General features: G+C 46.2%; 9 non-coding genes and 1 pseudogene across 9 annotated transcripts; all 10 read right to left on the bottom strand.

The window, feature by feature from the left end:
- Positions 1 to 380: 380 nt before the first annotated feature.
- On the bottom strand, positions 381 to 540 carry LOC130307813 (U2 spliceosomal RNA; annotated as a pseudogene).
- A 2,078-nt stretch (positions 541 to 2,618) lies between these two features.
- LOC130307647 (U2 spliceosomal RNA) lies at positions 2,619 to 2,809 on the bottom strand. The gene has a single exon (XR_008856809.1). It is a non-coding gene; the product is annotated as a U2 spliceosomal RNA (small nuclear RNA).
- Positions 2,810 to 4,893: 2,084 nt separating this feature from the next.
- On the bottom strand, positions 4,894 to 5,084 carry LOC130307646 (U2 spliceosomal RNA). Its single transcript, XR_008856808.1, has one exon. It is a non-coding gene; the product is annotated as a U2 spliceosomal RNA (small nuclear RNA).
- A 2,086-nt stretch (positions 5,085 to 7,170) lies between these two features.
- LOC130307645 (U2 spliceosomal RNA) lies at positions 7,171 to 7,361 on the bottom strand. Its single transcript, XR_008856807.1, has one exon. It is a non-coding gene; the product is annotated as a U2 spliceosomal RNA (small nuclear RNA).
- A 2,090-nt stretch (positions 7,362 to 9,451) lies between these two features.
- Positions 9,452 to 9,642, bottom strand: LOC130307644 (U2 spliceosomal RNA). The gene has a single exon (XR_008856806.1). It is a non-coding gene; the product is annotated as a U2 spliceosomal RNA (small nuclear RNA).
- Positions 9,643 to 11,723: 2,081 nt separating this feature from the next.
- LOC130307643 (U2 spliceosomal RNA) lies at positions 11,724 to 11,914 on the bottom strand. The gene has a single exon (XR_008856805.1). It is a non-coding gene; the product is annotated as a U2 spliceosomal RNA (small nuclear RNA).
- A 2,082-nt stretch (positions 11,915 to 13,996) lies between these two features.
- On the bottom strand, positions 13,997 to 14,187 carry LOC130307641 (U2 spliceosomal RNA). Its single transcript, XR_008856804.1, has one exon. It is a non-coding gene; the product is annotated as a U2 spliceosomal RNA (small nuclear RNA).
- Positions 14,188 to 16,268: 2,081 nt separating this feature from the next.
- Positions 16,269 to 16,459, bottom strand: LOC130307640 (U2 spliceosomal RNA). Its single transcript, XR_008856803.1, has one exon. It is a non-coding gene; the product is annotated as a U2 spliceosomal RNA (small nuclear RNA).
- A 2,094-nt stretch (positions 16,460 to 18,553) lies between these two features.
- On the bottom strand, positions 18,554 to 18,744 carry LOC130307639 (U2 spliceosomal RNA). Its single transcript, XR_008856802.1, has one exon. It is a non-coding gene; the product is annotated as a U2 spliceosomal RNA (small nuclear RNA).
- Positions 18,745 to 20,816: 2,072 nt separating this feature from the next.
- Positions 20,817 to 21,007, bottom strand: LOC130307638 (U2 spliceosomal RNA). The gene has a single exon (XR_008856801.1). It is a non-coding gene; the product is annotated as a U2 spliceosomal RNA (small nuclear RNA).
- Between the last annotated feature and the right edge of the window lie 1,043 nt (positions 21,008 to 22,050).

The following is a 22,050-nucleotide window of genomic DNA, read 5'->3' as shown; positions in this document are numbered from 1 at the left end:
GGTGCGGAACCTAATGGCCACACACACCTCCCCTAGACCGCCAGGAGGGACACCCAGAAGGGCTACCGCATCCTGACAAATCCTGTGAACACACAACACGCAAAAAGTGACACAGTGAGACAAAAAAGAAATAAATAAGTGAATGTGTGCAGATATACTGCCCGGACATCCGGCCGGATCTATAAAAATTTCTCTGATCCTAGCCAGAAGGCCGGGAATCAAGAGGTGAGTGCCACAAGGTGAAGAGATTATGGTGCCCGTGCTTCAACTCAGTGAGTCTATTCTCCCAGTGAGTTTCGGCACCTCGGGGTCACCACTCCCCGAGGCACAAAAGTACCTCGGCTCTAGACCCTCTCAGCCTCATGGCGAGACCCGGAGGAAACAGGTCACATCGGGGCAGCCGTCGAGCTGATTCCTCAGAACCAGCCCCGGAAAGCCCTGGTACACCTGCATCCTCCATGCAGCACCCATCCCCACCAGCATGAAAACTGATAAGAACAGATACTACACTTGATCTTAGCCAAAAGGCCGAGAAGCGATAACCGTGAAAGGGGCGGGCCCAACAAGGTCCCCTTCATGGGCACTATCACTGCTTGCTGTCAGGGAGGCTGCCAGACAATTTTCCATGCACACTCTGGGCTGGGGGGCAGTCAACCACCAGTACACACAGCAGAACCTAAACCCATACCATTATTGCTAAGCAGCAAGACAGGGGCCCATTGCACTCCCACGGGGCCTTTTTAAATGCAATCCATAACCCGGATTTGCCAGGAACCCTTCTTACTCCTCCTACTTGCATGTGACACTGGGCTTAGGATCTGCATAGGAAACACACACACAAGCACACACCTACCTTTGTTGCCTGCAGATGCCTCCTTGGCTGTCCCCAAACGGTATCAAACCAACACCCACGGGAAGCTGTAAGCATAGAGGACATGCCTGCACCCCATTGGACTTACCTGTGTGGGTTAAATCCGGGTTATTTGACAACCTATGGCGGTGATGGTTCTGCTCAGGCAGAGCAGTGCTGATGCTCCTCATAAAGCTGTCGCTGCTGTGAAGGTTCTAGGTGACATCACAATCCCTATGGTTACATACACAACAAAGCTGGGTTGTTGTTGTTTACACTCTGCAAGGCCTGTGGAAGTGAGTGACATCATAGCACTGTAGTTCTGAGGGTTCTAGATGGATGCAACAATCTCCTGTTGCTTCTATGAAGGCCATAATAGACGACATCACCAAACAGCTCCATAGTCACATACACAGCAAAGGAGAGATGTTGTTTACACCTAGTGATGTCAGTGGTATTGAGTGACATCACAGCACAGTGCTAAGGCTCCTGGGCCTGGACACAGCAGCGGCTGCAATATCTCAACGGAGAATACGTTTATATATATGTGTGTGTGTGCGCGTATATATATATATATATATATATATATATATATATATTTCTCCGCCGAAATCACTTTTAAACCCATTTCCACCTTTTTTTCCCTTCTCTTCCTCTTACTTTTTTTTCACGTTTTTTTACGTTTTTCTCCTTTTCGCCTCTTTTCTGGGCGTATTATTCTTCTTTTTCTTCTTTTTTTTCGTCTAATGCATACCCCATCAGTGCAGCAATGCTTATTCAATACCGCCAGCAGATGGAGACACTGGGGGATAATTTTCTAAGGATTTATACTGATTTTTCCTGTCTGAATTTGTCGCACAGAAAGTTGCAGGCCAAATATGTGTGACATTTCTGCGACTTTAGCTTCTAGAGCATTTTTACAACATTATACATAGGTGCTGAATACATAAAAAGCGACTGTTCAGCGACAGACAAGTCGCATCGGCTGAAAGTAGGCCAGAATGTCAGTCCATGTTGGAGCAGGTTTAGATACAGTCTAAAGCATAGATCTCAAAGTCTGTGCACAGAATTTAGCAAGGGCCTCGCACCTTCTGATGCATCAGGTAGGTGCACTATAGCATAGCCTAACCCTCTGTACTTTGGTCTATATTGATGCGGGACATAGACAGCCAGCTGATGACCAATCCATTAGTGCAATGGATGGCTGGAAGCATTTGTCTTTGCCTTTGCAATACCACAGAAGCAATGCATGGTCAATGTACAGCAATGACACACCTGTGTGAACAGCCAGGAGACCCCCCCATGTTATGTTACATAGTTACATAGTTAGTACGGTCGAAAAAAGACATATGTCCATCAAGTTCAACCAGGGAATTAAGGGGTAGGGGTGTGGCGCGATATTGGGGAAGGGATGAGATTTTATATTTCTTCATAAGCATTAATCTTATTTTGTCAATTAGGAACATTCAGCACCCACCCGCTATCAAGGCAGCTGCCTATCATGTCATGCCCTACCTGCACAGGTGTGCTGGCTACTCAAATGATCCAATTAAGGAGGCCATTTAGTCAGCAGCAGCAGAAGTCCTGTGCCTGGACGCTCCAACAGCGGCCAGACACAAGCAGAAGCAGCAGAAGCAGCAGCAGCACCACCTTTTGTTTTTTGGCTGCAGCAGCAGCAGCAGCAGCAAGGCCCACAGGGCTGGCTAGCTGGCTAGCCAGCAAGCAGGTAGCAATGAAAGTAGGAATCTTTCTTTTTAACCCTGTAAGGGGGTGGTGCACTGTACCCGAAGATACTGCCATATCGGGTCAATGCATAGGGCGACGGAAGCAAGCTTCGAAATCGGCCCCCGTTCTCAAAAATCCATTTAATATATGGTCCCCAGATAGGGGACGTATCAGATATTAAACTGATAAGAACAGATACTACACTTGATCTTAGCCAAAAGGCCGAGAAGCGATAACCGTGAAAGGGGCGGGCCCAACAAGGTCCCCTTCATGGGCACTATCACTGCTTGCTGTCAGGGAGGCTGCCAGACAATTTTCCATGCACACTCTGGGCTGGGGGGCAGTCAACCACCAGTACACACAGCAGAACCTAAACCCATACCATTATTGCTAAGCAGCAAGACAGGGGCCCATTGCACTCCCACGGGGCCTTTTTAAATGCAATCCATAACCCGGATTTGCCAGGAACCCTTCTTACTCCTCCTACTTGCATGTGACACTGGGCTTAGGATCTGCATAGGAAACACACACACAAGCACACACCTACCTTTGTTGCCTGCAGATGCCTCCTTAGCTGTCCCCAAACGGTATCAAACCAACACCCACGGGAAGCTGTAAGCATAGAGGACATGCCTGCACCCCATTGGACTTACCTGTGTGGGTTAAATCCGGGTTATTTGACAACCTATGGCGGTGATGGTTCTGCTCAGGCAGAGCAGTGCTGATGCTCCTCATAAAGCTGTCGCTGCTGTGAAGGTTCTAGGTGACATCACAATCCCTATGGTTACATACACAACAAAGCTGGGTTGTTGTTGTTTACACTCTGCAAGGCCTGTGGAAGTGAGTGACATCATAGCACTGTAGTTCTGAGGGTTCTAGATGGATGCAACAATCTCCTGTTGCTTCTATGAAGGCCATAATAGACGACATCACCAAACAGCTCCATAGTCACATACACAGCAAAGGAGAGATGTTGTTTACACCTAGTGATGTCAGTGGTATTGAGTGACATCACAGCACAGTGCTAAGGCTCCTGGGCCTGGACACAGCAGCGGCTGCAATATCTCAACGGAGAATACGTTTATATATATGTGTGTGTGTGCGCGTATATATATATATATATATATATATATATATATATATATATATATATATTTCTCCGCCGAAATCACTTTTAAACCCATTTCCACCTTTTTTTCCCTTCTCTTCCTCTTACTTTTTTTTCACGTTTTTTTACGTTTTTCTCCTTTTCGCCTCTTTTCTGGGCGTATTATTCTTCTTTTTCTTCTTTTTTTTCGTCTAATGCATCCCCCATCAGTGCAGCAATGCTTATTCAATACCGCCAGCAGATGGAGACACTGGGGGATAATTTTCTAAGGATTTATACTGATTTTTCCTGTCTGAATTTGTCGCACAGAAAGTTGCAGGCCAAATATGTGTGACATTTCTGCGACTTTAGCTTCTAGAGCATTTTTACAACATTATACATAGGTGCTGAATACATAAAAAGCGACTGTTCAGCGACAGACAAGTCGCATCGGCTGAAAGTAGGCCAGAATGTCAGTCCATGTTGGAGCAGGTTTAGATACAGTCTAAAGCATAGATCTCAAAGTCTGTGCACAGAATTTAGCAAGGGCCTCGCACCTTCTGATGCATCAGGTAGGTGCACTATAGCATAGCCTAACCCTCTGTACTTTGGTCTATATTGATGCGGGACATAGACAGCCAGCTGATGACCAATCCATTAGTGCAATGGATGGCTGGAAGCATTTGTCTTTGCCTTTGCAATACCACAGAAGCAATGCATGGTCAATGTACAGCAATGACACACCTGTGTGAACAGCCAGGAGACCCCCCCATGTTATGTTACATAGTTACATAGTTAGTACGGTCGAAAAAAGACATATGTCCATCAAGTTCAACCAGGGAATTAAGGGGTAGGGGTGTGGCGCGATATTGGGGAAGGGATGAGATTTTATATTTCTTCATAAGCATTAATCTTATTTTGTCAATTAGGAACATTCAGCACCCACCCGCTATCAAGGCAGCTGCCTATCATGTCATGCCCTACCTGCACAGGTGTGCTGGCTACTCAAATGATCCAATTAAGGAGGCCATTTAGTCAGCAGCAGCAGAAGTCCTGTGCCTGGACGCTCCAACAGCGGCCAGACACAAGCAGAAGCAGCAGAAGCAGCAGCAGCACCACCTTTTGTTTTTTGGCTGCAGCAGCAGCAGCAAGGCCCACAGGGCTGGCTAGCTGGCTAGCCAGCAAGCAGGTAGCAATGAAAGTAGGAATCTTTCTTTTTAACCCTGTAAGGGGGTGGTGCACTGTACCCGAAGATACTGCCATATCGGGTCAATGCATAGGGCGACGGAAGCAAGCTTCGAAATCGGCCCCCGTTCTCAAAAATCCATTTAATATATGGTCCCCAGATAGGGGACGTATCAGATATTAAACTGATAAGAACAGATACTACACTTGATCTTAGCCAAAAGGCCGAGAAGCGATAACCGTGAAAGGGGCGGGCCCAACAAGGTCCCCTTCATGGGCACTATCACTGCTTGCTGTCAGGGAGGCTGCCAGACAATTTTCCATGCACACTCTGGGCTGGGGGGCAGTCAACCACCAGTACACACAGCAGAACCTAAACCCATACCATTATTGCTAAGCAGCAAGACAGGGGCCCATTGCACTCCCACGGGGCCTTTTTAAATGCAATCCATAACCCGGATTTGCCAGGAACCCTTCTTACTCCTCCTACTTGCATGTGACACTGGGCTTAGGATCTGCATAGGAAACACACACACAAGCACACACCTACCTTTGTTGCCTGCAGATGCCTCCTTGGCTGTCCCCAAACGGTATCAAACCAACACCCACGGGAAGCTGTAAGCATAGAGGACATGCCTGCACCCCATTGGACTTACCTGTGTGGGTTAAATCCGGGTTATTTGACAACCTATGGCGGTGATGGTTCTGCTCAGGCAGAGCAGTGCTGATGCTCCTCATAAAGCTGTCGCTGCTGTGAAGGTTCTAGGTGACATCACAATCCCTATGGTTACATACACAACAAAGCTGGGTTGTTGTTGTTTACACTCTGCAAGGCCTGTGGAAGTGAGTGACATCATAGCACTGTAGTTCTGAGGGTTCTAGATGGATGCAACAATCTCCTGTTGCTTCTATGAAGGCCATAATAGACGACATCACCAAACAGCTCCATAGTCACATACACAGCAAAGGAGAGATGTTGTTTACACCTAGTGATGTCAGTGGTATTGAGTGACATCACAGCACAGTGCTAAGGCTCCTGGGCCTGGACACAGCAGCGGCTGCAATATCTCAACGGAGAATACGTTTATATATATGTGTGTGTGTGCGCGTATATATATATATATATATATATATATATATATATATATATATATTTCTCCGCCGAAATCACTTTTAAACCCATTTCCACCTTTTTTTCCCTTCTCTTCCTCTTACTTTTTTTTCACGTTTTTTAACGTTTTTCTCCTTTTCGCCTCTTTTCTGGGCGTATTATTCTTCTTTTTCTTCTTTTTTTTCGTCTAATGCATACCCCATCAGTGCAGCAATGCTTATTCAATACCGCCAGCAGATGGAGACACTGGGGGATAATTTTCTAAGGATTTATACTGATTTTTCCTGTCTGAATTTGTCGCACAGAAAGTTGCAGGCCAAATATGTGTGACATTTCTGCGACTTTAGCTTCTAGAGCATTTTTACAACATTATACATAGGTGCTGAATACATAAAAAGCGACTGTTCAGCGACAGACAAGTCGCATCGGCTGAAAGTAGGCCAGAATGTCAGTCCATGTTGGAGCAGGTTTAGATACAGTCTAAAGCATAGATCTCAAAGTCTGTGCACAGAATTTAGCAAGGGCCTCGCACCTTCTGATGCATCAGGTAGGTGCACAATAGCATAGCCTAACCCTCTGTACTTTGGTCTATATTGATGCGGGACATAGACAGCCAGCTGATGACCAATCCATTAGTGCAATGGATGGCTGGAAGCATTTGTCTTTGCCTTTGCAATACCACAGAAGCAATGCATGGTCAATGTACAGCAATGACACACCTGTGTGAACAGCCAGGAGACCCCCCCATGTTATGTTACATAGTTACATAGTTAGTACGGTCGAAAAAAGACATATGTCCATCAAGTTCAACCAGGGAATTAAGGGGTAGGGGTGTGGCGCGATATTGGGGAAGGGATGAGATTTTATATTTCTTCATAAGCATTAATCTTATTTTGTCAATTAGGAACATTCAGCACCCACCCGCTATCAAGGCAGCTGCCTATCATGTCATGCCCTACCTGCACAGGTGTGCTGGCTACTCAAATGATCCAATTAAGGAGGCCATTTAGTCAGCAGCAGCAGAAGTCCTGTGCCTGGACGCTCCAACAGCGGCCAGACACAAGCAGAAGCAGCAGAAGCAGCAGCAGCACCACCTTTTGTTTTTTGGCTGCAGCAGCAGCAGCAGCAGCAAGGCCCACAGGGCTGGCTAGCTGGCTAGCCAGCAAGCAGGTAGCAATGAAAGTAGGAATCTTTCTTTTTAACCCTGTAAGGGGGTGGTGCACTGTACCCGAAGATACTGCCATATCGGGTCAATGCATAGGGCGACGGAAGCAAGCTTCGAAATCGGCCCCCGTTCTCAAAAATCCATTTAATATATGGTCCCCAGATAGGGGACGTATCAGATATTAAACTGATAAGAACAGATACTACACTTGATCTTAGCCAAAAGGCCGAGAAGCGATAACCGTGAAAGGGGCGGGCCCAACAAGGTCCCCTTCATGGGCACTATCACTGCTTGCTGTCAGGGAGGCTGCCAGACAATTTTCCATGCACACTCTGGGCTGGGGGGCAGTCAACCACCAGTACACACAGCAGAACCTAAACCCATACCATTATTGCTAAGCAGCAAGACAGGGGCCCATTGCACTCCCACGGGGCCTTTTTAAATGCAATCCATAACCCGGATTTGCCAGGAACCCTTCTTACTCCTCCTACTTGCATGTGACACTGGGCTTAGGATCTGCATAGGAAACACACACACAAGCACACACCTACCTTTGTTGCCTGCAGATGCCTCCTTGGCTGTCCCCAAACGGTATCAAACCAACACCCACGGGAAGCTGTAAGCATAGAGGACATGCCTGCACCCCATTGGACTTACCTGTGTGGGTTAAATCCGGGTTATTTGACAACCTATGGCGGTGATGGTTCTGCTCAGGCAGTGCAGTGCTGATGCTCCTCATAAAGTTGTCGCTGCTGTGAAGGTTCTAGGTGACATCACAATCCCTATGGTTACATACACAACAAAGCTGGGTTGTTGTTGTTTACACTCTGCAAGGCCTGTGGAAGTGAGTGACATCATAGCACTGTAGTTCTGAGGGTTCTAGATGGATGCAACAATCTCCTGTTGCTTCTATGAAGGCCATAATAGACGACATCACCAAACAGCTCCATAGTCACATACACAGCAAAGGAGAGATGTTGTTTACACCTAGTGATGTCAGTGGTATTGAGTGACATCACAGCACAGTGCTAAGGCTCCTGGGCCTGGACACAGCAGCGGCTGCAATATCTCAACGGAGAATACGTTTATATATATGTGTGTGTGTGCGCGTATATATATATATATATATATATATATATATATATATATATATATATATTTCTCCGCCGAAATCACTTTTAAACCCATTTCCACCTTTTTTTCCCTTCTCTTCCTCTTACTTTTTTTTCACGTTTTTTTACGTTTTTCTCCTTTTCGCCTCTTTTCTGGGCGTATTATTCTTCTTTTTCTTCTTTTTTTTCGTCTAATGCATACCCCATCAGTGCAGCAATGCTTATTCAATACCGCCAGCAGATGGAGACACTGGGGGATAATTTTCTAAGGATTTATACTGATTTTTCCTGTCTGAATTTGTCGCACAGAAAGTTGCAGGCCAAATATGTGTGACATTTCTGCGACTTTAGCTTCTAGAGCATTTTTACAACATTATACATAGGTGCTGAATACATAAAAAGCGACTGTTCAGCGACAGACAAGTCGCATCGGCTGAAAGTAGGCCAGAATGTCAGTCCATGTTGGAGCAGGTTTAGATACAGTCTAAAGCATAGATCTCAAAGTCTGTGCACAGAATTTAGCAAGGGCCTCGCACCTTCTGATGCATCAGGTAGGTGCACTATAGCATAGCCTAACCCTCTGTACTTTGGTCTATATTGATGCGGGACATAGACAGCCAGCTGATGACCAATCCATTAGTGCAATGGATGGCTGGAAGCATTTGTCTTTGCCTTTGCAATACCACAGAAGCAATGCATGGTCAATGTACAGCAATGATACACCTGTGTGAACAGCCAGGAGACCCCCCCATGTTATGTTACATAGTTACATAGTTAGTACGGTCGAAAAAAGACATATGTCCATCAAGTTCAACCAGGGAATTAAGGGGTAGGGGTGTGGCGCGATATTGGGGAAGGGATGAGATTTTATATTTCTTCATAAGCATTAATCTTATTTTGTCAATTAGGAACATTCAGCACCCACCCGCTATCAAGGCAGCTGCCTATCATGTCATGCCCTACCTGCACAGGTGTGCTGGCTACTCAAATGATCCAATTAAGGAGGCCATTTAGTCAGCAGCAGCAGAAGTCCTGTGCCTGGACGCTCCAACAGCGGCCAGACACAAGCAGAAGCAGCAGAAGCAGCAGCAGCACCACCTTTTGTTTTTTGGCTGCAGCAGCAGCAGCAGCAGCAAGGCCCACAGGGCTGGCTAGCTGGCTAGCCAGCAAGCAGGTAGCAATGAAAGTAGGAATCTTTCTTTTTAACCCTGTAAGGGGGTGGTGCACTGTACCCGAAGATACTGCCATATCGGGTCAATGCATAGGGCGACGGAAGCAAGCTTCGAAATCGGCCCCCGTTCTCAAAAATCCATTTAATATATGGTCCCCAGATAGGGGACGTATCAGATATTAAACTGATAAGAACAGATACTACACTTGATCTTAGCCAAAAGGCCGAGAAGCGATAACCGTGAAAGGGGCGGGCCCAACAAGGTCCCCTTCATGGGCACTATCACTGCTTGCTGTCAGGGAGGCTGCCAGACAATTTTCCATGCACACTCTGGGCTGGGGGGCAGTCAACCACCAGTACACACAGCAGAACCTAAACCCATACCATTATTGCTAAGCAGCAAGACAGGGGCCCATTGCACTCCCACGGGGCCTTTTTAAATGCAATCCATAACCCGGATTTGCCAGGAACCCTTCTTACTCCTCCTACTTGCATGTGACACTGGGCTTAGGATCTGCATAGGAAACACACACACAAGCACACACCTACCTTTGTTGCCTGCAGATGCCTCCTTGGCTGTCCCCAAACGGTATCAAACCAACACCCACGGGAAGCTGTAAGCATAGAGGACATGCCTGCACCCCATTGGACTTACCTGTGTGGGTTAAATCCGGGTTATTTGACAACCTATGGCGGTGATGGTTCTGCTCAGGCAGAGCAGTGCTGATGCTCCTCATAAAGCTGTCGCTGCTGTGAAGGTTCTAGGTGACATCACAATCCCTATGGTTACATACACAACAAAGCTGGGTTGTTGTTGTTTACACTCTGCAAGGCCTGTGGAAGTGAGTGACATCATAGCACTGTAGTTCTGAGGGTTCTAGATGGATGCAACAATCTCCTGTTGCTTCTATGAAGGCCATAATAGACGACATCACCAAACAGCTCCATAGTCACATACACAGCAAAGGAGAGATGTTGTTTACACCTAGTGATGTCAGTGGTATTGAGTGACATCACAGCACAGTGCTAAGGCTCCTGGGCCTGGACACAGCAGCGGCTGCAATATCTCAACGGAGAATACGTTTATATATATGTGTGTGTGTGCGCGTATATATATATATATATATATATATATATATATATATATTTCTCCGCCGAAATCACTTTTAAACCCATTTCCACCTTTTTTTCCCTTCTCTTCCTCTTACTTTTTTTTCACGTTTTTTTACGTTTTTCTCCTTTTCGCCTCTTTTCTGGGCGTATTATTCTTCTTTTTCTTCTTTTTTTTCGTCTAATGCATACCCCATCAGTGCAGCAATGCTTATTCAATACCGCCAGCAGATGGAGACACTGGGGGATAATTTTCTAAGGATTTATACTGATTTTTCCTGTCTGAATTTGTCGCACAGAAAGTTGCAGGCCAAATATGTGTGACATTTCTGCGACTTTAGCTTCTAGAGCATTTTTACAACATTATACATAGGTGCTGAATACATAAAAAGCGACTGTTCAGCGACAGACAAGTCGCATCGGCTGAAAGTAGGCCAGAATGTCAGTCCATGTTGGAGCAGGTTTAGATACAGTCTAAAGCATAGATCTCAAAGTCTGTGCACAGAATTTAGCAAGGGCCTCGCACCTTCTGATGCATCAGGTAGGTGCACTATAGCATAGCCTAACCCTCTGTACTTTGGTCTATATTGATGCGGGACATAGACAGCCAGCTGATGACCAATCCATTAGTGCAATGGATGGCTGGAAGCATTTGTCTTTGCCTTTGCAATACCACAGAAGCAATGCATGGTCAATGTACAGCAATGACACACCTGTGTGAACAGCCAGGAGACCCCCCCATGTTATGTTACATAGTTACATAGTTAGTACGGTCGAAAAAAGACATATGTCCATCAAGTTCAACCAGGGAATTAAGGGGTAGGGGTGTGGCGCGATATTGGGGAAGGGATGAGATTTTATATTTCTTCATAAGCATTAATCTTATTTTGTCAATTAGGAACATTCAGCACCCACCCGCTATCAAGGCAGCTGCCTATCATGTCATGCCCTACCTGCACAGGTGTGCTGGCTACTCAAATGATCCAATTAAGGAGGCCATTTAGTCAGCAGCAGCAGAAGTCCTGTGCCTGGACGCTCCAACAGCGGCCAGACACAAGCAGAAGCAGCAGAAGCAGCAGCAGCACCACCTTTTGTTTTTTGGCTGCAGCAGCAGCAGCAGCAGCGAGGCCCACAGGGCTGGCTAGCTGGCTAGCCAGCAAGCAGGTAGCAATGAAAGTAGGAATCTTTCTTTTTAACCCTGTAAGGGGGGTGGTGCACTGTACCCGAAGATACTGCCATATCGGGTCAATGCATAGGGCGACGGAAGCAAGCTTCGAAATCGGCCCCCGTTCTCAAAAATCCATTTAATATATGGTCCCCAGATAGGGGACGTATCAGATATTAAACTGATAAGAACAGATACTACACTTGATCTTAGCCAAAAGGCCGAGAAGCGATAACCGTGAAAGGGGCGGGCCCAACAAGGTCCCCTTCATGGGCACTATCACTGCTTGCTGTCAGGGAGGCTGCCAGACAATTTTCCATGCACACTCTGGGCTGGGGGGCAGTCAACCACCAGTACACACAGCAGAACCTAAACCCATACCATTATTGCTAAGCAGCAAGACAGGGGCCCATTGCACTCCCACGGGGCCTTTTTAAATGCAATCCATAACCCGGATTTGCCAGGAACCCTTCTTACTCCTCCTACTTGCATGTGACACTGGGCTTAGGATCTGCATAGGAAACACACACACAAGCACACACCTACCTTTGTTGCCTGCAGATGCCTCCTTGGCTGTCCCCAAACGGTATCAAACCAACACCCACGGGAAGCTGTAAGCATAGAGGACATGCCTGCACCCCATTGGACTTACCTGTGTGGGTTAAATCCGGGTTATTTGACAACCTATGGCGGTGATGGTTCTGCTCAGGCAGAGCAGTGCTGATGCTCCTCATAAAGCTGTCGCTGCTGTGAAGGTTCTAGGTGACATCACAATCCCTATGGTTACATACACAACAAAGCTGGGTTGTTGTTGTTTACACTCTGCAAGGCCTGTGGAAGTGAGTGACATCATAGCACTGTAGTTCTGAGGGTTCTAGATGGATGCAACAATCTCCTGTTGCTTCTATGAAGGCCATAATAGACGACATCACCAAACAGCTCCATAGTCACATACACAGCAAAGGAGAGATGTTGTTTACACCTAGTGATGTCAGTGGTATTGAGTGACATCACAGCACAGTGCTAAGGCTCCTGGGCCTGGACACAGCAGCGGCTGCAATATCTCAACGGAGAATACGTTTATATATATGTGTGTGTGTGCGCGTATATATATATATATATATATATATATATATATATATATATTTCTCCGCCGAAATCACTTTTAAACCCATTTCCACCTTTTTTTCCCTTCTCTTCCTCTTACTTTTTTTTCACGTTTTTTTACGTTTTTCTCCTTTTCGCCTCTTTTCTGGGCGTATTATTCTTCTTTTTCTTCTTTTTTTTCGTCTAATGCATACCCCATCAGTGCAGCAATGCTTATTCAATACCGCCAGCAGATGGAGACACTGGGGGATAATTTTCTAAGGATTTATACTGATTTTTCCTGTCTGAATTTGTCGCACAGAAAGTTGCAGGCCAAATATGTGTGACATTTCTGCGACTTTAGCTTCTAGAGCATTTTTACAACATTATACATAGGTGCTGAATACATAAAAAGCGACTGTTCAGCGACAGACAAGTCGCATCGGCTGAAAGTAGGCCAGAATGTCAGTCCATGTTGGAGCAGGTTTAGATACAGTCTAAAGCATAGATCTCAAAGTCTGTGCACAGAATTTAGCAAGGGCCTCGCACCTTCTGATGCATCAGGTAGGTGCACTATAGCATAGCCTAACCCTCTGTACTTTGGTCTATATTGATGCGGGACATAGACAGCCAGCTGATGACCAATCCATTAGTGCAATGGATGGCTGGAAGCATTTGTCTTTGCCTTTGCAATACCACAGAAGCAATGCATGGTCAATGTACAGCAATGACACACCTGTGTGAACAGCCAGGAGACCCCCCCATGTTATGTTACATAGTTACATAGTTAGTACGGTCGAAAAAAGACATATGTCCATCAAGTTCAACCAGGGAATTAAGGGGTAGGGGTGTGGCGCGATATTGGGGAAGGGATGAGATTTTATATTTCTTCATAAGCATTAATCTTATTTTGTCAATTAGGAACATTCAGCACCCACCCGCTATCAAGGCAGCTGCCTATCATGTCATGCCCTACCTGCACAGGTGTGCTGGCTACTCAAATGATCCAATTAAGGAGGCCATTTAGTCAGCAGCAGCAGAAGTCCTGTGCCTGGACGCTCCAACAGCGGCCAGACACAAGCAGAAGCAGCAGAAGCAGCAGCAGCACCACCTTTTGTTTTTTGGCTGCAGCAGCAGCAGCAGCAGCAAGGCCCACAGGGCTGGCTAGCTGGCTAGCCAGCAAGCAGGTAGCAATGAAAGTAGGAATCTTTCTTTTTAACCCTGTAAGGGGGTGGTGCACTGTACCCGAAGATACTGCCATATCGGGTCAATGCATAGGGCGACGGAAGCAAGCTTCGAAATCGGCCCCCGTTCTCAAAAATCCATTTAATATATGGTCCCCAGATAGGGGACGTATCAGATATTAAACTGATAAGAACAGATACTACACTTGATCTTAGCCAAAAGGCCGAGAAGCGATAACCGTGAAAGGGGCGGGCCCAACAAGGTCCCCTTCATGGGCACTATCACTGCTTGCTGTCAGGGAGGCTGCCAGACAATTTTCCATGCACACTCTGGGCTGGGGGGCAGTCAACCACCAGTACACACAGCAGAACCTAAACCCATACCATTATTGCTAAGCAGCAAGACAGGGGCCCATTGCACTCCCACGGGGCCTTTTTAAATGCAATCCATAACCCGGATTTGCCAGGAACCCTTCTTACTCCTCCTACTTGCATGTGACACTGGGCTTAGGATCTGCATAGGAAACACACACACAAGCACACACCTACCTTTGTTGCCTGCAGATGCCTCCTTGGCTGTCCCCAAACGGTATCAAACCAACACCCACGGGAAGCTGTAAGCATAGAGGACATGCCTGCACCCCATTGGACTTACCTGTGTGGGTTAAATCCGGGTTATTTGACAACCTATGGCGGTGATGGTTCTGCTCAGGCAGAGCAGTGCTGATGCTCCTCATAAAGCTGTCGCTGCTGTGAAGGTTCTAGGTGACATCACAATCCCTATGGTTACATACACAACAAAGCTGGGTTGTTGTTGTTTACACTCTGCAAGGCCTGTGGAAGTGAGTGACATCATAGCACTGTAGTTCTGAGGGTTCTAGATGGATGCAACAATCTCCTGTTGCTTCTATGAAGGCCGTAATAGACGACATCACCAAACAGCTCCATAGTCACATACACAGCAAAGGAGAGATGTTGTTTACACCTAGTGATGTCAGTGGTATTGAGTGACATCACAGCACAGTGCTAAGGCTCCTGGGCCTGGACACAGCAGCGGCTGCAATATCTCAACGGAGAATACGTTTATATATATGTGTGTGTGTGCGCGTATATATATATATATATATATATATATATATATATATATATATTTCTCCGCCGAAATCACTTTTAAACCCATTTCCACCTTTTTTTCCCTTCTCTTCCTCTTACTTTTTTTTCACGTTTTTTTACGTTTTTCTCCTTTTCGCCTCTTTTCTGGGCGTATTATTCTTCTTTTTCTTCTTTTTTTTCGTCTAATGCATACCCCATCAGTGCAGCAATGCTTATTCAATACCGCCAGCAGATGGAGACACTGGGGGATAATTTTCTAAGGATTTATACTGATTTTTCCTGTCTGAATTTGTCGCACAGAAAGTTGCAGGCCAAATATGTGTGACATTTCTGCGACTTTAGCTTCTAGAGCATTTTTACAACATTATACATAGGTGCTGAATACATAAAAAGCGACTGTTCAGCGACAGACAAGTCGCATCGGCTGAAAGTAGGCCAGAATGTCAGTCCATGTTGGAGCAGGTTTAGATACAGTCTAAAGCATAGATCTCAAAGTCTGTGCACAGAATTTAGCAAGGGCCTCGCACCTTCTGATGCATCAGGTAGGTGCACTATAGCATAGCCTAACCCTCTGTACTTTGGTCTATATTGATGCGGGACATAGACAGCCAGCTGATGACCAATCCATTAGTGCAATGGATGGCTGGAAGCATTTGTCTTTGCCTTTGCAATACCACAGAAGCAATGCATGGTCAATGTACAGCAATGACACACCTGTGTGAACAGCCAGGAGACCCCCCCATGTTATGTTACATAGTTACATAGTTAGTACGGTCGAAAAAAGACATATGTCCATCAAGTTCAACCAGGGAATTAAGGGGTAGGGGTGTGGCGCGATATTGGGGAAGGGATGAGATTTTATATTTCTTCATAAGCATTAATCTTATTTTGTCAATTAGGAACATTCAGCACCCACCCGCTATCAAGGCAGCTGCCTATCATGTCATGCCCTACCTGCACAGGTGTGCTGGCTACTCAAATGATCCAATTAAGGAGGCCATTTAGTCAGCAGCAGCAGAAGTCCTGTGCCTGGACGCTCCAACAGCGGCCAGACACAAGCAGAAGCAGCAGAAGCAGCAGCAGCACCACCTTTTGTTTTTTGGCTGCAGCAGCAGCAGCAGCAAGGCCCACAGGGCTGGCTAGCTGGCTAGCCAGCAAGCAGGTAGCAATGAAAGTAGGAATCTTTCTTTTTAACCCTGTAAGGGGGTGGTGCACTGTACCCGAAGATACTGCCATATCGGGTCAATGCATAGGGCGACGGAAGCAAGCTTCGAAATCGGCCCCCGTTCTCAAAAATCCATTTAATATATGGTCCCCAGATAGGGGACGTATCAGATATTAAACTGATAAGAACAGATACTACACTTGATCTTAGCCAAAAGGCCGAGAAGCGATAACCGTGAAAGGGGCGGGCCCAACAAGGTCCCCTTCATGGGCACTATCACTGCTTGCTGTCAGGGAGGCTGCCAGACAATTTTCCATGCACACTCTGGGCTGGGGGGCAGTCAACCACCAGTACACACAGCAGAACCTAAACCCATACCATTATTGCTAAGCAGCAAGACAGGGGCCCATTGCACTCCCACGGGGCCTTTTTAAATGCAATCCATAACCCGGATTTGCCAGGAACCCTTCTTACTCCTCCTACTTGCATGTGACACTGGGCTTAGGATCTGCATAGGAAACACACACACAAGCACACACCTACCTTTGTTGCCTGCAGATGCCTCCTTGGCTGTCCCCAAACGGTATCAAACCAACACCCACGGGAAGCTGTAAGCATAGAGGACATGCCTGCACCCCATTGGACTTACCTGTGTGGGTTAAATCCGGGTTATTTGACAACCTATGGCGGTGATGGTTCTGCTCAGGCAGAGCAGTGCTGATGCTCCTCATAAAGCTGTCGCTGCTGTGAAGGTTCTAGGTGACATCACAATCCCTATGGTTACATACACAACAAAGCTGGGTTGTTGTTGTTTACACTCTGCAAGGCCTGTGGAAGTGAGTGACATCATAGCACTGTAGTTCTGAGGGTTCTAGATGGATGCAACAATCTCCTGTTGCTTCTATGAAGGCCATAATAGACGACATCACCAAACAGCTCCATAGTCACATACACAGCAAAGGAGAGATGTTGTTTACACCTAGTGATGTCAGTGGTATTGAGTGACATCACAGCACAGTGCTAAGGCTCCTGGGCCTGGACACAGCAGCGGCTGCAATATCTCAACGGAGAATACGTTTATATATATGTGTGTGTGTGCGCGTATATATATATATATATATATATATATATATATATATATATATATATATATATTTCTCCGCCGAAATCACTTTTAAACCCATTTCCACCTTTTTTTCCCTTCTCTTCCTCTTACTTTTTTTTCACGTTTTTTTACATTTTTCTCCTTTTCGCCTCTTTTCTGGGCGTATTATTCTTCTTTTTCTTCTTTTTTTTCGTCTAATGCATACCCCATCAGTGCAGCAATGCTTATTCAATACCGCCAGCAGATGGAGACACTGGGGGATAATTTTCTAAGGATTTATACTGATTTTTCCTGTCTGAATTTGTCGCACAGAAAGTTGCAGGCCAAATATGTGTGACATTTCTGCGACTTTAGCTTCTAGAGCATTTTTACAACATTATACATAGGTGCTGAATACATAAAAAGCGACTGTTCAGCGACAGACAAGTCGCATCGGCTGAAAGTAGGCCAGAATGTCAGTCCATGTTGGAGCAGGTTTAGATACAGTCTAAAGCATAGATCTCAAAGTCTGTGCACAGAATTTAGCAAGGGCCTCGCACCTTCTGATGCATCAGGTAGGTGCACTATAGCATAGCCTAACCCTCTGTACTTTGGTCTATATTGATGCGGGACATAGACAGCCAGCTGATGACCAATCCATTAGTGCAATGGATGGCTGGAAGCATTTGTCTTTGCCTTTGCAATACCACAGAAGCAATGCATGGTCAATGTACAGCAATGACACACCTGTGTGAACAGCCAGGAGACCCCCCCATGTTATGTTACATAGTTACATAGTTAGTACGGTCGAAAAAAGACATATGTCCATCAAGTTCAACCAGGGAATTAAGGGGTAGGGGTGTGGCGCGATATTGGGGAAGGGATGAGATTTTATATTTCTTCATAAGCATTAATCTTATTTTGTCAATTAGGAACATTCAGCACCCACCCGCTATCAAGGCAGCTGCCTATCATGTCATGCCCTACCTGCACAGGTGTGCTGGCTACTCAAATGATCCAATTAAGGAGGCCATTTAGTCGGCAGCAGCAGAAGTCCTGTGCCTGGACGCTCCAACAGCGGCCAGACACAAGCAGAAGCAGCAGAAGCAGCAGCAGCACCACCTTTTGTTTTTTGGCTGCAGCAGCAGCAGCAGCAGCAAGGCCCACAGGGCTGGCTAGCCGGCTAGCCAGCAAGCAGGTAGCAATGAAAGTAGGAATCTTTCTTTTTAACCCTGTAAGGGGGTGGTGCACTGTACCCGAAGATACTGCCATATCGGGTCAATGCATAGGGCGACGGAAGCAAGCTTCGAAATCGGCCCCCGTTCTCAAAAATCCATTTAATATATGGTCCCCAGATAGGGGACGTATCAGATATTAAACTGATAAGAACAGATACTACACTTGATCTTAGCCAAAAGGCCGAGAAGCGATAACCGTGAAAGGGGCGGGCCCAACAAGGTCCCCTTCATGGGCACTATCACTGCTTGCTGTCAGGGAGGCTGCCAGACAATTTTCCATGCACACTCTGGGCTGGGGGGCAGTCAACCACCAGTACACACAGCAGAACCTAAACCCATACCATTATTGCTAAGCAGCAAGACAGGGGCCCATTGCACTCCCACGGGGCCTTTTTAAATGCAATCCATAACCCGGATTTGCCAGGAACCCTTCTTACTCCTCCTACTTGCATGTGACACTGGGCTTAGGATCTGCATAGGAAACACACACACAAGCACACACCTACCTTTGTTGCCTGCAGATGCCTCCTTGGCTGTCCCCAAACGGTATCAAACCAACACCCACGGGAAGCTGTAAGCATAGAGGACATGCCTGCACCCCATTGGACTTACCTGTGTGGGTTAAATCCGGGTTATTTGACAACCTATGGCGGTGATGGTTCTGCTCAGGCAGAGCAGTGCTGATGCTCCTCATAAAGCTGTCGCTGCTGTGAAGGTTCTAGGTGACATCACAATCCCTATGGTTACATACACAACAAAGCTGGGTTGTTGTTGTTTACACTCTGCAAGGCCTGTGGAAGTGAGTGACATCATAGCACTGTAGTTCTGAGGGTTCTAGATGGATGCAACAATCTCCTGTTGCTTCTATGAAGGCCATAATAGACGACATCACCAAACAGCTCCATAGTCACATACACAGCAAAGGAGAGATGTTGTTTACACCTAGTGATGTCAGTGGTATTGAGTGACATCACAGCACAGTGCTAAGGCTCCTGGGCCTGGACACAGCAGCGGCTGCAATATCTCAACGGAGAATACGTTTATATATATGTGTGTGTGTGCGCGTATATATATATATATATATATATATATATATTTCTCCGCCGAAATCACTTTTAAACCCATTTCCACCTTTTTTTCCCTTCTCTTCCTCTTACTTTTTTTTCACGTTTTTTTACGTTTTTCTCCTTTTCGCCTCTTTTCTGGGCGTATTATTCTTCTTTTTCTTCTTTTTTTTCGTCTAATGCATACCCCATCAGTGCAGCAATGCTTATTCAATACCGCCAGCAGATGGAGACACTGGGGGATAATTTTCTAAGGATTTATACTGATTTTTCCTGTCTGAATTTGTCGCACAGAAAGTTGCAGGCCAAATATGTGTGACATTTCTGCGACTTTAGCTTCTAGAGCATTTTTACAACATTATACATAGGTGCTGAATACATAAAAAGCGACTGTTCAGCGACAGACAAGTCGCATCGGCTGAAAGTAGGCCAGAATGTCAGTCCATGTTGGAGCAGGTTTAGATACAGTCTAAAGCATAGATCTCAAAGTCTGTGCACAGAATTTAGCAAGGGCCTCGCACCTTCTGATGCATCAGGTAGGTGCACAATAGCATAGCCTAACCCTCTGTACTTTGGTCTATATTGATGCGGGACATAGACAGCCAGCTGATGACCAATCCATTAGTGCAATGGATGGCTGGAAGCATTTGTCTTTGCCTTTGCAATACCACAGAAGCAATGCATGGTCAATGTACAGCAATGACACACCTGTGTGAACAGCCAGGAGACCCCCCCATGTTATGTTACATAGTTACATAGTTAGTACGGTCGAAAAAAGACATATGTCCATCAAGTTCAACCAGGGAATTAAGGGGTAGGGGTGTGGCGCGATATTGGGGAAGGGATGAGATTTTATATTTCTTCATAAGCATTAATCTTATTTTGTCAATTAGGAACATTCAGCACCCACCCGCTATCAAGGCAGCTGCCTATCATGTCATGCCCTACCTGCACAGGTGTGCTGGCTACTCAAATGATCCAATTAAGGAGGCCATTTAGTCAGCAGCAGCAGAAGTCCTGTGCCTGGACGCTCCAACAGCGGCCAGACACAAGCAGAAGCAGCAGAAGCAGCAGCAGCACCACCTTTTGTTTTTTGGCTGCAGCAGCAGCAGCAGCAGCAAGGCCCACAGGGCTGGCTAGCTGGCTAGCCAGCAAGCAGGTAGCAATGAAAGTAGGAATCTTTCTTTTTAACCCTGTAAGGGGGTGGTGCACTGTACCCGAAGATACTGCCATATCGGGTCAATGCATAGGGCGACGGAAGCAAGCTTCGAAATCGGCCCCCGTTCTCAAAAATCCATTTAATATATGGTCCCCAGATAGGGGACGTATCAGATATTAAACTGATAAGAACAGATACTACACTTGATCTTAGCCAAAAGGCCGAGAAGCGATAACCGTGAAAGGGGCGGGCCCAACAAGGTCCCCTTCATGGGCACTATCACTGCTTGCTGTCAGGGAGGCTGCCAGACAATTTTCCATGCACACTCTGGGCTGGGGGGCAGTCAACCACCAGTACACACAGCAGAACCTAAACCCATACCATTATTGCTAAGCAGCAAGACAGGGGCCCATTGCACTCCCACGGGGCCTTTTTAAATGCAATCCATAACCCGGATTTGCCAGGAACCCTTCTTACTCCTCCTACTTGCATGTGACACTGGGCTTAGGATCTGCATAGGAAACACACACACAAGCACACACCTACCTTTGTTGCCTGCAGATGCCTCCTTGGCTGTCCCCAAACGGTATCAAACCAACACCCACGGGAAGCTGTAAGCATAGAGGACATGCCTGCACCCCATTGGACTTACCTGTGTGGGTTAAATCCGGGTTATTTGACAACCTATGGCGGTGATGGTTCTGCTCAGGCAGAGCAGTGCTGATGCTCCTCATAAAGCTGTCGCTGCTGTGAAGGTTCTAGGTGACATCACAATCCCTATGGTTACATACACAACAAAGCTGGGTTGTTGTTGTTTACACTCTGCAAGGCCTGTGGAAGTGAGTGACATCATAGCACTGTAGTTCTGAGGGTTCTAGATGGATGCAACAATCTCCTGTTGCTTCTATGAAGGCCATAATAGACGACATCACCAAACAGCTCCATAGTCACATACACAGCAAAGGAGAGATGTTGTTTACACCTAGTGATGTCAGTGGTATTGAGTGACATCACAGCACAGTGCTAAGGCTCCTGGGCCTGGACACAGCAGCGGCTGCAATATCTCAACGGAGAATACGTTTATATATATGTGTGTGTGTGCGCGTATATATATATATATATATATATATATATATATATATATATATTTCTCCGCCGAAATCACTTTTAAACCCATTTCCACCTTTTTTTCCCTTCTCTTCCTCTTACTTTTTTTTCACGTTTTTTTTACGTTTTTCTCCTTTTCGCCTCTTTTCTGGGCGTATTATTCTTCTTT

The sequence above is a fragment of the Hyla sarda genome, unplaced genomic scaffold (genome assembly GCF_029499605.1).
Source record: "Hyla sarda isolate aHylSar1 unplaced genomic scaffold, aHylSar1.hap1 scaffold_144, whole genome shotgun sequence".
Classification (NCBI taxonomy): domain Eukaryota; kingdom Metazoa; phylum Chordata; class Amphibia; order Anura; family Hylidae; genus Hyla; species Hyla sarda.
The sequence above is the reverse complement of the archived record's forward strand: the minus strand, read 5'-3'. Positions and strand labels throughout refer to the sequence as shown.